The sequence below is a fragment of the Maniola jurtina genome, chromosome 16 (assembly GCF_905333055.1).
Source record: "Maniola jurtina chromosome 16, ilManJurt1.1, whole genome shotgun sequence".
NCBI lineage: Eukaryota > Metazoa > Arthropoda > Insecta > Lepidoptera > Nymphalidae > Maniola > Maniola jurtina.
This window is the reverse complement of record NC_060044.1, coordinates 3,868,564-3,882,978: the sequence shown is the minus strand read 5'-3', so window position 1 is coordinate 3,882,978 and position 14,415 is coordinate 3,868,564.

Below are 14,415 nucleotides of genomic sequence, written 5' to 3'. Positions count from 1 at the left end.
TGGTCCGAAGCTTGCGTGTTTGAATGGTATCATCACACATAGCAAGTAGGTTAATTTGAAGTTATTTTTACTTGATTATATTTTCACTAAAGCCTACTACAGAAAACACTAACATACCTACTACTCTCACTATTGGGTACCTATAGCAACAAGCAACATAAGCTATTATAATGAAATAGCTAGGTAAGTACCTACCTATAAAGTAGTAAAGTAGAGTTCCACTAAGACCAAATTTTCGGAAATTTTACTTAAATGGATCTGGGGTGGGTCCAGGTAGTCGATATCAAAAACTGTCACCAAATATATATATTTCATTTTATTCACACTCATTTGTCTTGAAACTTTATGCTTCTCTAGAGGCCTAGATAATTCTGTACATAGATAATAATGGTCCGACGTCCGTTCTTCACAAAAGGGGATGTAGAACTCCAGCGGAGTAGGATTATTGGAAAGCAGGGCTTTAGCGCTCGTATCGCCGGTGATATTAAATATTCAGCCCATGAATGGATTCACGGGACTTACTGCGATGCCATTGTTATAGGATTTGGTTACGCTCTCCTGGTAGAGAAAACCGAATCACAGAAAAATGTGTACTTAGGTACGAAAACTTGATATTGTTTGTTATTCTGATATGTTAGGTGCAGCAGTGCGCAGAAATATTCGTCTCAAGCAAATGATCTTCAAGTTCGATTCCAGGTAGAGTCGATTGGGGAAGTCCCTACCTACTACCCTAGTTGGTTAGTTTGTCTTTCAATCACTCCGCAAGCAATGGAGTAACAGATTGACGCTATTTTTCCACAGGAATTTAAGAAACTTAAATCCACGCGATATTTTACCTTTTCTCCACCCTATAAGGCTGGATTTCCACTTTCCATCTAAGTGGATATGCTGTTGATGCCTACTGATGATGATGAATTATTATTGTATAGTTCGCGACAGGTCGACATGGCAATCGGATTGTGAGACGGGGCTATACCCGGACACCCGCACGTAACCCGCGCTACCGCGACCTGTGTCCAATCCTAATCTTTACTAGGTATGTAGGTAATAGGTATATCGTAATATTATAGCTTTGTTAGATTGTTAGTAGATATTGCAGTAAGCTTGTATTGACTTAAATTGTATGAGCATTCTAATATCCTTTAGAAACCCGGGTAAGGTTTGGGACCGACCGAAAACTTTAGGGTATAGTACCTACGTAACTATAGTACAGTCAGCAGCCAAGCTAGGTTTGCACCCGCCAGTACAAGCGACTATGGACAGCTATTTAGCTTTGCGGCTGACTGTACCTCAGTACTTACCTACGATGTGTCTGTAAGTCCTTGATGAGAATAAAACATAAGCAAATTATAATAATTTAGACCTGTTAGCCTTATAGGTACACACCAGAAGAACCAAAAAAGTGGTGATAGCCTAATGGTTGATACTTCCGGGGGTCAAGGGCTCGGTCCCATGCTCTACCTTTTCGGAGTTAAGTATATTTTAAGCAATTACTTAATTAATACAAATGCTTGAGAGTCCACCATGATGTTTTCCTATGTGCGTGGAGTCTGCCAATCTGCGCTTAGCCAGCGTGGTAGACTATGATCAAACTAGCTCATTCTGAGAGGAGACTCGTTCTCAGTAGTGAGCCGGGTCATGGGTTGATCAAGATGATGATGAGGTCCACGCGAAGTCGTTTAAAAAGTTACAAGTTTAGTTCTTGACTGCGATCTCATCTTGTGGTAAGTGATGATGCAGTCTAAGATGGAAACGGGATACTTGATGGGAGGTATATGGCTGGGAGGTATAGTTATGGCAGTTTTATTAAACCCAGTACCCCTTATCGGTTTCTACGTGGCATCGTACCGGAACGTTAGTTATCGCTTGTAAGATGGCAAATAGCCACAGCCGAAACCTCCCACCAGACCAGACCAGAGACAATTTTTCCATTCATTCCATTTCATCAGCCCGTATGCGTCCACTGCTGGACATAGGCCTTTCTACGAGCGTACCACCAAACACGGTCCTCCGCCTTTCTTATCCACCCGCTCCCCGCCACCTTCTTCAGGTCATTGGTCCAGACTAAAGCAGCGAGCAGAAACGCTATTATATAGATAAGCTCCAAACAAAGCCAAATAGCTAAGTATTACGTGGGTAGCTACTCTATGGACTTCTTGGATTAAGCGTCCCATATCCTCTAACTTCCTCGCAATTCCTCGCACATCCTCCTGTAGATTGCTATAGTGTTGAGTCCTATCTCTGTTTACATCTACACGTTACAAATGTGTTACATCACAGCTCCCGAGTACCCGTTACTTATCTTGCCTTGCGAGGGTTAGGGTTGCCTCTCATATTGCCTCCTACCTACCACTAATCCATACTAATATCATAAATGCGAAAATATGTCTGTCTGTGTGTCTGTCTGTCTGCTCAGTTTGCAGAGCTAGCTTACATCCTGGGGACGGGCATAGTAAGTAGTCTAAGTAGTTTAATCTATCGACAGCAATGTAATTTCTCAAAAATTGTGTGGTGTTTTCAGACTAATAAGAACATTACAGAAGATTGAACTATTTATTCATTTCGACCGTAGACCGCCAAATCCTTAATATTAAAGTCATACCATCAAAAATTCTTGAAAACATTCAAAAAAACACTACGCCGTCACTAACGCATTTAAGTATATCCCGAAATTAATATACAAAACCTACTTACATTCTTTTGATCCTTTCACAGCATCCCCTGTTACACTTTTTTATCTATTATTATAAAAAAACTTGGTCAATACCATTATTCTGACTGACCTGTGACCTACCTGTTTGGTTTACCCCAAATAATAAACAGATTGATCCCTGACATCCCCTGTTACAGTTTTGATCTTAAATATTCATGTACATCGGTCAGCATCCGATTAAAACCTTTGACCCTACCTGTTATTAGTTACCCCAATTTCAAGTTTACCCCAAACTGTATATATAGAGATCTGTTTAACCTGTTGACCTATTCTCAGCATCACCGTTACAGTTTTGATCTCGTATTCAAAACACGCTCAGAAGTGAGCCATAATAAAAACAGGTTATGAGATCCCTACTTTACAACGTGTTTATGATCTTAGCATAAGAATAGCATAATTTAATTCTTTATAGATTCTGAAAATATCAACAATTAGTAAACAATTTGTCAGATAAATATTTTTTCAATAAGGTAAATAGTAAATACTTAATTGATTAATAGCTTGCTAATTGAATAGCTTGCTAACATGCTTGGCAGAATATGCGATTTTACCTTATATTTAAGACCAATGTATATTATACCATATTCTAGCAAATAAACACTTCTTATTCTTATTCTTAATAATAACTTAGTTAAGTATTTCGGAAATCGACTTCTAAATCATTCTTGAAACTTTCAGCTTACCTACCCTGTTGTCATATAAAAACGAATGCACACATCAAAATCAATTTAGTGAATCATATTGAAATTATACAGAGCCTATTAGAAATCTAACGACCCACCCACGAATTCAGCGGTGTGACGAGCGGAGCGGCGGCTTGGGCGGTGAATTGGGTGAATGAATGAATATACTTTTACTGTACACGACAAAATTAATGGGTGGTGCGAGCCGCAAGGGAATTACAACTAGGTACATAGGTACTGAGCTGTCCATGAAAACGTAGTGCATCATTCATAGATGATTTGTTTTTGCCGCAGTAAGCTACTGCCACATCGCTCATAGCGAAAAGTTCCTGAAGAGTATGTATCCGAGATTTTCGGAACATTGAAAGCCTTTTGGCAACCCTACGGATAAGCATGTTACAGTTAAACACGCCATATGTATATCTCAGGCGCTGACCAAACACCCGCCCACCGCCGAACGCCCGGACCTCGGATATGGGACAAACAGGGACGTGCATGGAGCCGAGTTAACTGAAAATTGTTTATATTTGAACTGCCAGCCCTACGTAGTTATAAACGCCTTAATAATATTATATACTAGCTGATGCCTGCGACTTCGTTCGCGTGGATGTAGGTTTTTTAAAAATCCCGTGGGAACTCTTTGATTTTCCGGGATAAAAAGTAGCCTATGTGCTAATCCAGGGTATAATCTATCTCCATCTTAATTTCAGCCCAATCCGTCCAGTAGTTTTTGCGTGTAGGAGTAACACACACACACACATACACACAAACTTTCGCCTTCATAATATTAGTATGATAGTGTGAAGTGTGATGTGAAGTGTGATAGCCTGGCCAAAATTAAACTTGCGTACCGCTGAAAGACGGTCCTCGGATACCTATAAGATAATGCTGACAGCCCGACTTACTTACGTGGAAATTTAGTGGTAAATTAGTGTGATAATTATTGATAACTAGCTGATGCCCGCGACTTCGTTCGCGTGGATGTAGGTTTTATAAAAATCCCGTGGGAACTCTTTGATTTTCCGGAATAAAAAGTAGCCTATGTGCTAATCCAGGGTATAATCTATCTCCGTTCTAAATTTTAGCCCAATCGTCCAGTAGTTTTTGCGTGAAGGAGTAACAAACTTACACACACACACACACACACACACACACACACACACACACATACACACAAACTTTCGCCTTTATAATATTAGTATGATAGTGTGAAGTGTGATGTGAAGTGTGATAGCCTGGCCAAAATTAAACTTGCGTACCGCTGAAAGACGGTCCTCGGATACCTATAAGATAATGCTGACAGCCCGACTTACTACGTGGATATTTAGTGGTAAATTAGTGTGATAATTTTGAATTATCGATAATAGGTATTTGGACTTAGTTGCACGACGGGACTGCAGCTGTAGGACTGAGCAGTGTTGCGAGAGATGTAGTTCGAACTGTCATGGGCAGTACCGAACTTCCTGCTTTCTTGTTATTTTCGCTGGAACTTCACGAGCTGTCCAGTACAATGCCTATGACTGACTGACTGATTCACCACGACACTGTATTTACTTTGGATATCGTACCACATGAGTAGGTAGATGTGGTCGTACGACGCTGTGCTGGTTTGCATAATTCAACTACTGGATTTCACGTACTTGTTAGTGTACCTACATTATATTAATCGTGATAATAGGTATCTATATATCTATCCGTTATTAAGGTGCATTATAATAAAGTGTGTGTGAAGTCTGCTACTCTGTACTTGCTCAACGTGGTAGACTATGGCCGAACCCTTCTCATTTTGAGAAGACCAATGCCCTAATCAACCAGCCATAGATTGTTGTTGATAATGATGAATGTAATTGTTAAACATGTTATTTTTAAGTAACTATAAAAGTTCAATATTAAAGACAGCTCCTTTCCACTTTCTGTTCCACAAACATTGTCGTCCGCACATTTAGCAGGCTGATCTTAAGGCCCGACGTTTCCTTTACGAAGTAGCCTAATGCATACGCTATTTCATTACTACGAGTAACTTAGATACCTACTGAGTTTGTATGGAACTAGCGTCGCATCCTGGCTTTGCACGGGTAGCTACAGATTTTCAGTAACATTTTTTAGTTATATATTTTAGCTAATAGGTAAGTATGAGCTTAGAAGCACTGGGAACTTTTTAAGATCTGCTTGAGAGGAAAATTTTTATAGTAGATATCTACATATCTATAGGTAAAAAGATACTGGCTGAGTGACTGCCTGAATAATCTATCAATCCACAGCCCAAACCACTGAAGCACAGTTCACGCCAACAACTTAACCATTAAGATCTATCATCGCTTTATAAAAATCTTCAGAAGGAGATAGGTAGAACTAAGAAGTATTTGGCTACTTCTTTTACCAGGGGCAGATTCCCCTGTAGGCCGAGTAGGCCCGGGCCTAGGGCGGCAAAATTTTGAGTTTTTTTTAATAGTCGCGCCCTCTATGAACCCACACGGCAACGTTTAAAATTTTTAAAATGCGCCCGTAGCACCCCGCAAAAAGCATAGGGCAGCTAAGGTCATCAAATCCGCCTTGTATGTCCCGTCGAGAAGCCCTGGGCAAATGAAAAACAATCTGTAATCGACTCTGCCTAATATTATTTCGTCTAAAATATCAGTTATATGAAGACGTGTTCCCATCTCACAAAGGACCAACCTTAACCCTGTATCAAATCACTTCGGTCCCTGAGCTCGAAAGTTTCACCTAACCTAAACAGGATTCTTGTAGGTTTCTACCTACAAGGGAAGCCTATGGACCCTATAGAATCAATTTACACAAAGGGTTAGAATAGAAACCCATATGAAGATATATTATGTAGGTAAGTATTAAGTAAGTAGACCTCCCACTTATAAGACCGACCACAATATTCACAAAATCCTATAAGGGTTCCGTTTTTACTTTTGAGCTACGGAACCCTAATTAAATAGATTTACTTATATACCATCCTTACTTTATGCTTACAGGTACTGCACCTATGAAAAGCAATTATATCTATGTACCTATAGAAGTCATTGATCAAAACCATTCATTGATCAACTCTACTATAATAGGTATAGTGCGTTTCAACGAATATAGGACCTATAACGTTATGTTGGCTCCCCTGCCTGTTCAAGTTATTGGCACCATATTTGCATAAGAAGACGCAGATTTTGTTTATTTTCATTTGATTTTCCTGAATGAATGAAATGAAAATCAAATGAAAATAAACAAAATCTGCGTCTTCTCATGCCAACATGGTGCCAATGACCCAACAGACAGGGGAGCCAACATAACGCCATAGGTACTATTACTAAACGATCTATAGGTATAGTTATTGAAATAAAATCTACCTATACTACACTCCGCCCATACAAACAACACCTCAATACACACACAACCAAATCTGATAACGTGCTGATAAATAACGCTATTGCATGTGTGCGAATGGATACGCTTTTCTACCAATGGTCAAGCGGTCACTTGTGTGAACGAAACGAATATATTGGTGTTTAGGTGTGTGAGAGTGACAGATATACGACCGCTAAAACTTAACTTTTTAACAAAAAGTTTTTTGATAAAATTATGTAGGTGCAGTAGAGTAGATACGATTTTTGCATTTTCTTCATTTCTGTTACTTTAAAAAAACAGCTATTTCAAACAGTATTTTTTATAGGTAAATAATAATTCTTTACTTGTTTAGTACTTAGGTATTTATGTGTAAATGTGTAGTGTCCATTTCGAATTTTAAATATGTAAGTAATTTTACTTTATTAGATTATTATAACATAAATAATTTCGTTTTATTCCAACCTGTACTAATCAATGTATTTAATAAGTAATACGGTATTTGCCTATGTCTAAAATAAATTATTTCTAAGGAATTATTAAATAGAGGCTCTTCCAAAATACGTAAAATCCACGTTCTTTGAGTGTAACCATTTTAAATTATCGATTAAACTAAAAAATCATTGTGTCGTCACATTCCCGTATTTCATAGTAGCTCGCATACTAAGCGCGTGTTTTGACGTTCGATAAAAAGATACTGATTTGACTAGCTATCAAACACCGGATTATAGTCTGTTTATTTCACTATGGCATACATACTTTACAACATACTTTGTAACATACTTTGTTCTAGCTTTACCTTTTATTTTATTTTCTCTTTTTGTATTTGTATAATAATCATCTAGTTCGTGTAAGTGGCACTGCCGTTCAATTAGATGTAAAATAAAATAAATAAATAAATAAATGGCTAAGCTTTACCATGCTTTATACAACTTTAACATAGTTAGCATTTTTTAAGGGATCGAAGGATTACCACAGAATTACTATTGATTTGGGCGCGTACCCGCTTGGCCGCCTTTCAAATGAGCAGACCGTTGGAACTTATAAAGAGTTGTTATTACAACAATAACAAAGACAATATTTTCTATTAGGTATGGATGATTTCTTGCTTATTTTGGTAATGTCTTATGGTTATTGTAAATAACAATTCGGTAATGTACCTTAAGGGGTTATAGCCTAGTGATTAAGACACCGGCCTCCTTTTCAAAGGATCTCCGGTTCGATCTCGGGCACGCACCCCTAACTTTTCAGAGTTATGTGCGTTTTAAGCTTCATCGGTAAAGGATATCACTTGCTTTGACGGTAAAGGAAAACATCGTGAGTTCTCCTTATTGTTCTCAAAGGCGTATGAAGTCTGCCAACCCACACTCTTTAGTGAGTGGCGATGAGTTAATCATGATGAACGTACCTTATGAGTTTTTAACCATTCTTTGAAGCCAGTAATAAAGATTTATTGTTTCCAAACCAAAAATCAGTAGGTAATTTTCTTACCTACTTTTCATCCTCTTTATGCATTTGGGCGTACGTATTTAGGCGTTTAATCTCAGTGCGTATAATTACTTAGATCTATGAGAGAGTTTTAACAAAAACTCAAAACAACAACCTGTGTGGTTTACCTGTAGGATTTTGTTAAACCACACAGTCTAGGTATGTTACAACTTTACCGTAAATTGCAACAGATGTTTGAATCCCGTACATATTAAGGTTGTATAGAAGACTAATAAATAAGACGTAATGTAAAAAAATTAAAATCCTTAAAATCATAATAACCACTCCGTACAGTTTTCCAAGAAACTTCCCAAGACCCAACCTGAATTTATTAAGCTGGACCCTAGAAAGGTTTGCCGTATGCAGATAAGGGATTTATTTAGCGGAAAGGTCCGTCCCTGGGTTAGCTAAAACGCCTTTTGGGTCGCGATGACCAGGATTGGGACGAAATTTATTGTCGGCTTTCGGCTTTCCCGTTGATTTATTCGGCCTTACTGAATGAAATCGCGCCGGGCGATAATGTGCGGAGATTTTGTTGATATCCGGGATTGCTCAATTTTACTAAGTATTTTATACGGAACAGATACTTTCAACTTTTTTTCATCAGTATTTAAAGATTTATAAATTTTCTTATAGCATTGATTCATACTATTTTATGATTTATAGCTATTAGGTAATTTTACAAGTATGGTGTCCGTGACTTCTTCCGCGTGGATTAAGTTTTTTTTTTAAATCCCGTGGAATCTTTTGGATTTTCTGGAATAAAAAGTAGCTTATTCCTAAATTAAACTCAATTGACAGGTTTAAAATTGCTATCCATTTCCGTAGGCAGCATTATAATATTAAGAATTTAGCAATACATTTAGACTTGTCAGTTTAGTTTAGAGATAGGTAGGTAGTAGATACATAACAGAATTGGCCACACTAACCGTTTAGTAATTAAGTGGGCTGCTGTTTGGTTAAAAAATAGTATTAAGATTAGCTATTTATTTAAAAGTGCAACCGCCGAGTTTCTTGCTGGTTCTTCTCAGTAGGAAAGGCATTCCAAACCAGTGGTAGATTCTTTTGACGATACAAAAGCACTTGGAAATTTTTCTATTTCTATTAGACAATATACCTAGGCTTCAAGATTCGCTCATTATAGCGTTTTATACTTTTTAGGATTCCATACCTCAAAAGGAAAAATCCCTTAATCCTTAATAGGATCACTTCGTTGTCTGTCTGTCTATCTGTCGTGTCCGACAAGAAACTTATAGGGTACTTTCCGTTGACCTAGGCAGGAAGCAATGTCTTATAGCCCACGTACCTAAAGGAAAAAATCCGAAAACCGTGAATTGTGATTCCATCACAAAAAAAATTAAAGATTAAATTTGTGTTCCCGAAATACTAAATTACATCAAGATGGCGCTTTCCAGCATTAACTTGCTAAATACTGGTTCGGGATTTCTTGTACGATGGTGCAGAGCCCTTCGTTTCCGAACGCGACTCGCACTTGACCGTTTTTTATTTCAGCAGTAGTTACGTCTTGTCAGAGCTTATCTTTACGAATAGCGATATGGAGCCAATATCTGTTTGGACGTAGGACGCAGCGTGTAGCAAGCGTCGGGCGGACGGTAAATGGCGCCAATTACGCACGGCCCGGACGTGATGTGATTCAAAATGGCCGAGCGGGACAGCGGGAAAGTTGGTGTAGTGTGGATAAGGAGATAAAAGCTGTAGAACTTATCAAATGGAAGGATCTAGAACCCCTATTATTACCTATCTCAAAAAATCCCTCGCTATGTACTTAATTAGATAATTAATTTATTAGTCACAACCCCTAGCAATAAGATGTAATGCGAAGAGATGGCCTGTTTAAATAATAATAAATAATTAACGGACTTTTCTTTAACGATATTTTTCTTGAAATTTCTAGAACTACTAACATGAAGACAAAAAAATCATTCAATAAATCATCATTAATTAATACACACATTGATTTAACTTATAAAACCCTAAAATAAAATAAAAACGTTCCCGCATTTTAAATGTTACATTTTAGTGGCCTCTAAATTCCAGTTTGAATTTGAATGACTGCCATCTATTGGCGGTAGTTTGATTATATTGGGGATGTTATGGAAGTTCTGCTATTCGATCATAGACGGCATAATAATTCATAGCTTTATTTAAATTCGACATACTGATTACTGATCTGAAAAAATAATGAAAAATTACACTAAGAAGTTTTCTTATTGTAATTTTTCATTCACAAAAAAAAGAATTAAGCGAAACCAGACGATGCGCACGAGTAGACTGTGCGATAATACTCCATACTCTATATTAATTGATATTAATAGTAGATCTTATTTTCATTACAACTTATTACTAGACGTGAAAAAGATTAGGTTCTCAATTCGATCCTAGATAGGTACCTACCTACTTTTGAAAGGGAATTTTCCGCTAGTTGTTAGGATTTCGTACCCGAAGGGTGCTAATGGCACCCTATTACTAAACCTCCGCTGTCCGTCCGTCCTATCTGTCAGCGGGCTGTACCTGCCTATCTCATCAACCGTGGGTAGAGCCGAAGGTAGAGAGTTGAAATTATCACAGAGTGTGTCTATTGCAGTTATAACAACAAAATATACTAAAAAAATTCAAAATAAAAAAACATAAAAAAGTACATAATCTTGTACCTACGATGATACCCTTCGTATGTGAGTCCGACTCGCACATGACCCATTTTTTTTTGTACAAATTCATACTAGGTGATTTTGCAGTAGGTTTTCCAGTTTCGTATCCACTAGTCTCCACCGCTAACTCGGACGGCACTAACCCAAAAGTTCGCCTATACACATGTATCCCGCTGGAACACGTGCGTTTTACGACCGTACACTATTGGATCAGTCGAGAATGGAGGCCTTCCATTTTTTACCCACATTGAAATATCGACTGGTAGGGACACCATACGGTTTTCACCGAGTTCTATTTTACGCATATTTTCTTTAAGATCTTAAAGTGTCAAACCTATTAATTTAGCTACTTATATTTTATTGTGTAGGTACAGCAGAATTAGTCAGGCCTATGTGTGACTAATTTGATTTACTCAGGTCTAGTGCTTCCTTTTCCACAGGGAACATTAGGAAAGTGATAGCAATGCATTTAGAGCTGGCATCTTAGTTTAGTTTAGGGATAGTGTACCTAACTAGGTACTTACCTACTACAATATAATTAGGCACACTATCATATCATGGATACCTACCAAGATACCTACATTATCACGTCTGGGCATAGGCAGTGACGGATTAAGACTACTTTATGCCCTAAGCAATCCACGCCTGCGGGCCCCCTATCCGTATGTCAACTAGAATCGGTCTATAAACCTTTACCGCCTAAAAACATTAGTTTTTTGTAAAATAAGAAGCTGAGATGTAACGTACTTTAGAAGTGGAGTAGGTGCGACAACAATAAAAACCAAAGCATAATTTATTTATTTTATGAAATGCGCCTTGCGGCTTTTGGGGGCATTCGAATTGTCGAATGCATAAGCGGGCAGCGAGTGGGCTAGCGGGAGTGGGGTTATGACTCTAGGTCGGACTCTAATCTCTATGTCAACCTAAAACGCGCGAATTTTCAAATTAGTCCTAGAAACTTTTTTTGGTGTGGTTTTTGGTGACGTGAGAGTGAGACGTGATAGCCTAAGGACGGATTCTTTTGTGCTCCTTCTGGTGCCCCCTCAGACGGCAATTGCCTGGGTTAATCCGTCACTGGGCATTGGTCTCTTGTAGGGATTTCCACATGCCACGGTTTTGCACCGCCTGAATCCAGCGGCTCTCTGCGCCTCGTACATTGATGTCGTCTGGCCACCTAATGTGGGGGTCGTTCAACCGGTGCCAGGTCGCCATGCCAACACCTTGGGACCCCAAGTCCCAACATCTATCGGTTTTTCGAACTACGTGTCCTTCCCATCGCCACTTCAGTTTCGCAACCCATTGAGCTAAGTCGTTTACACTGGTCCTCCTACGGATCTCCTCATTTCTGTTGCGATCAACTGATCACGTAGCTTAGCTTAGCCAAGCATAACTCCCTCCATCGCCCACTGAATGATTGAGCTTTCTTATAAGGCCCCTACCTACCTAGGTGATACTTAGCCAGTACCTATCTAAGCAAATAAAACTTATTTTATTTTCTGTGTTTCATGGTAACCCTTGGTAGCGTGTGGCCGACGCCCGTTAGACGTGTATTTGTTAGAGCTCGGGCGTTTTGTCCGATAATGTTCTGCTGTTTGATGGATGGAGAACATACGTCACGCCAATTTTCACCTTGTCAATTTCCCGCGATATATTTTTTACGGAAAACCATTTTGGTTGAAATTGTAGGGATTTCTTGTATAAAAACAGATTTGTAAAGATTCAATAGGCGGCAAGGTAATTTAATCTAAATACCCATATTCAAGGAAAAGGTGACTGATCTATCAACGCACGGCTTAAACTACTAGACGAACCGGCTACTCAGCCAGTTTATGATAAAGAAACATTTTTTTTATTGGCAGGTAGGTAAAGATTGTATTTACCCTGGCCTCGTTTAGGAAAGCGATTCTACCAAGCATTTAACTTTCACAGCCTAATCCACTAATCGATTTTGACGCGTAGTAGAGATAATTATAGGTATATACCATTTGAATGAGACAGCTCGTGAGGTAGAACGCAGATCGGGGGAAAGAATTCGACATGGCTGTCACCAGCCAGCTGTGATAGGCTACTTTATTTTATACCTAAAAATCTGTGATATCCTAGTGGTTAGAACATCCGGTTCCTAATCGGAAGTCGGGGGTTCAATCCCGAGCATGCACCACTAACTTTCCAGTTATGTGCGTTTTAAGCAATTAAATATCACTTGCTTTAACGGTGAAGGAAAACATCGTGAGGAAACCTGCATGCCTGAGAGTTCTCCATGTACTCAAAGGTGTGTGAAGTCTGCCAATCCGCATTGGGCCAGCGTGGCAGACTATGGCCTAAACCTTTCACTCTGAGATGAGACCCGTGCTCAGTAGTGGGCCGGCAATGGGTTGATTTTGATACCTAAAAAGCAGAATTCATTTAGGACACAATATCAGGGATTTAAAAAAAACCTTAATTTTCATCTAGTAAGAAATAAAACAAATGCAATTAAACAAAAATATTATATTTATTTTCATATTATCACATTTATTAGGTCATTATGAGTTAATATAATTAAAGAACTCATAACACAATTAATATTTTTTTTAAATGAAATAATTAATTGAATCATTCCTTACCAATTAATTTTAAATTAATAGTGTTTACAAATTACAATACAGAATTATTATTCTATTTTTTTTAATTTAATTTACTAAAATAATAAAACTGTTATGATTGCGAGATCATCGTAGTAACCCATAAAAAAGCTTCTCAATCGTTAGTTCAGGGAACGCGAGATAAATCATAATCAAATTATAAGCGGAATTTACATTACGAAGCTAGTGGAACGAAATTAGTTTCATTATCAATTGCACTTGTAATAAGCTACTTTTTATCCCGGAATATCAATGAGTTTCTACGGCATTTTTAAAAAGTTTTATCCACGGGAAAGAAGTCGCAGGCAACAGTTAGTATTATTATTATTATTTAAATATATACAGTAACAAGTGTAAATTAAAAATTTATAACACCCCCGACGATCCAAAGTATTTGAGTTTTCCAAAACATCATTTTCAAATACATAATTATGTATTTAGGCAACGTCCATCTTGACAGCTTGACATTTAGCAAGAAACAGTTAAAAATTATTTTGCTATAATCCGCCAACAGGATAAATCTGTATGGTCAAACATGCAGTTACAAGCTAAGCACCGCTTACCTCCCCAACCAAGCAATAAAGCCAAGTTCCCAAGCAAGCACTGCCACCACCATTCACATGCCCCGACACCGGAGCATCCTCAGGAGATTTCGACTTTACAATGCTGTATTGTCAAGCATTGTAAAGTCGAAATCTCCTGAGGATGCTCCGGTGTCGGGGCGAAACGTGCGTCGAGAGTAGTGGAAAAGTCTTGTGTGGTGTTGCATGTGAATGGTGGTGGCAGTGCTTGCTTGGGAACTTGGCTTTATTGCTTGGTTGGGGAGGTAAGCGGTGCTTAGCTTGTAACTGCATGTTTGACCATACAGATTTATCCTGTTGGCGGATTATAGC